Below are 3,003 nucleotides of genomic sequence, written 5' to 3'. Positions count from 1 at the left end.
CGTTGTGGCTTCTCTGCTGTATTGGGGCAGGTCTAGTCATGGGGCCACCAGGTGAGGGGTGGTCGGGGTCAGGGGGTCACCACCCCTGGGCCGCAGCAAGACCATTCAGGGAGGGACGATCGTCGGGTTCTGGAGCAGTATCTCCAATGTGTCTGCCATGTGCCAGATGTTGTTCTAGCACAACGGAGATGGTAGTTAGCACAACAGATGCTGCTGTGGTCCTGAGTGGAGGGGAGATGGGGAGGTAGGAAGTCAGGCCACAGGTAAGTCCAGAAGGACATAAACAGGACAAGCATGGCTTGTGGTAAGTCCTAGGAAGGAAGAGGGCGGTGTGATGACACCAGTGACGTGGGGGCAGGTGGGCGCCTAATGCAGACAGGCTTCTGGGGAGGTCTATCTTCGTTCTTTCAGATCTCTGGGCTCCCCCAGAAGCAAACTCTGATTCAAGGATTTACACGCAGATGGTTTATTTGGGACATGATCCTGACAAGCACTGGCTGGAGAGAGAGAACTGAGCTGGAGAAGGGAAGGCAGCCCATCCAGGGTGTAGGTCAAGCCCACAGGCAACTGGAGTTGAAGGCTGTATGTACTCCAGTTCTCTGGGAGAGAGTGTACCCAGGAAAATGCCAAGGGTTTTGGTATGAAGGTAAATTTCCCTCTCATCAAGACTCCTGTCCCAGCGTCCAAACAGGCACAGCTGGACACTTTCTAGGATATGCCCATAAATATCAGTTTGGAGGGGCTTCTGGGTGGCTCAGTTGGTTAAGCATCCGATTCTTGATTTCGGCTCAGGTCATGATCTCAGCATCATGAGACCGAGCCCCTTGTTGGGCTCCATGCTGGGCGTAGAGCCTACTTGGGATTCTTTCTTTCACTCTCCCTCTGCCCCTCCCCAACTCCCACTCATTCTCATGCTCTCTCTCTTAAAAAACAAAAATAAATCAGTTAGGAATGTTTCATTTCCAAATACAGGAAACCCTGCCCAGACTTTGCAAAACAAGCAAACAAAAGGAGACGTACTGGCTCTTAGAAGTGAAAATCCAGATGGAGTCAGGTATGGTTTGTTCTAGGAGTTTGACCAATGTCATCAGCATCAAACCAACTCAGAGTCTCTGCATCCCCCCTCTGTCTCCCTGGGTGTGTCAGCTTCACCCCTGAGGCTCCCCTCATGGCCACAAGATGGCTATTCAAGCTGCAAGTCTCACACCCTCACTTCCCCAAGACCATGGAAGAGAAAAGCCTTTTGTTCCCCAGAATCCCTAGCATGTGTGTCCATTGAGTCTTAAGGCAGAGCAGCTTATGGCCATGCCCCTGAAACAACCACGGTGGCCACGCTGATTGGCTTAGGAGAGTTGGGGCTCACCCTGGAGAAGACAGGCTCAATCTCACCGAAACTACATGACTGAGAATGAAGAGGGTGAGTTCCCAGAGGAAAACCACGGCACCCTTCCAAGAGAGACAGAAGGAGGTGCTGGGCAGCCATGGCATCATTTGGAATAATCACAGTGTCTGTGGGATGTCAGCTGTGTGATGTCGGCACTTCCCACCCCATCACCTCACACCCACACCTGGATTCCCCCAGCTCTCTCTGAGGAGGGTGCTATTATCCCCATTTTATAGACAAAGCAACGGAGGCACAGACAAGTCAGGTGACCGTTCCAAGTCACCCAGCCATCAGCGAAGGGCTCAGGATTCAAACCCAGCCTGTGTGGCCCCAAACTCCGTGCTTCAAACCTCTCCTTCTACTGCCTTCCTGGAGCCTCTGGACGATACCCATGTGTCCCCAATGGGCTTTCTCTCACTACAGAAAAGACACTGAGATCCAATAACACCCTGTAAGATGGTATTCCAGAATGAGATGTTTTTTCAAAGAGTTTATTTATTTATTCATGAGTGACAGAGAGAGGCAGAGACACAGGCAGAGGGAGAAGTAGGCTTCTTGTGGGGAGCCTGATGTGGGACTCGATCCCAGGACCCCAGGATCATGCCCTGAGCCAAAGGCAGATGCTCAACCATGGAGCCACCCAGGTGCCCCTAAATATTTGGTTTCTGAAAGAAGCAGGCTTCCTGGCACAGAGGAGGGACCTGGCCAAACAAGAACTGTTGGTTCTGCTCTGGGGCTCACACCTTCATCAGCTCAGCTCGTTGGTGGGTTTCAAACACCTGTCCCAAAGCCCCCAGTCTCCAAGGGACTCCCCGGTGTGAGGCCCTAGGGCAGAACTTTCTGCACCTTATTTCATCCACAAAGTGATGGTATAGATGGTATAGAGGAGGCCCTGTAGGCTTCCCACTGATCAATGAGCAAACAGACGCTGAATGGTCCCACAGGGCAGACCCAACTCAGGGTCTGCAGTTCCTGGGCCTGTCCTTGCATTACCAACCACATGAACACACACCTTGAGGCTGTCCAGTGCCTTCCCGGTGGGCCCCGGGGCAGAGGGTGGCCATGAGCTTGCCGACATCTGGTTCTTCTTCCCTGTTTCCAGCTTCCCTGCAGGTAGGTTCTGCTCAGTGGAATGTGGTGGAAGGGGTGTGTGCCACTGGGGCTCGGGCCAGCATAAGCCTTTTACTTTCCCTCCTGCCCCTCACTCCACAGGCCCTGCAGATTCTGAGGAATATCCAAAGGCCTAAGACAGGGGTCAGGAAACTATATCTGTCCCCCACCTTGTTTTTGTAAATAAAGTTTTATCGAAACACAGCCTGGCCCACTCCTTGTCTGCAGCGCTTTGAGGCTATACCAGCAGTCAAGCAGCGGCAACGGAGACTGTATGGCCCACAAGGTGGAAATCTTTACCTGCTGGCTCTTTGTAGAGGATTTGCTGGCCCTGCCCTAAGTGGTGGGGCCTCAAGATGGAAGCAGCTGATCTCCTGCATCAGTGGATTATACCAGCAAGAGAGGAGCCTCTCCTGAGTAAGCCACTGAAACCGTGGGGCTGTTTGTCACCGCATTTGGTCTACCCTGCTCCCTGTATCCTATAGAAGCTTCTAAAGATGTCCTCAGGC

Source organism: Canis lupus, chromosome 3 (assembly GCF_048164855.1).
Source record: "Canis lupus baileyi chromosome 3, mCanLup2.hap1, whole genome shotgun sequence".
Lineage (NCBI taxonomy): Eukaryota > Metazoa > Chordata > Mammalia > Carnivora > Canidae > Canis > Canis lupus.
The sequence above is the reverse complement of the archived record's forward strand: the minus strand, read 5'-3'. Positions refer to the sequence as shown.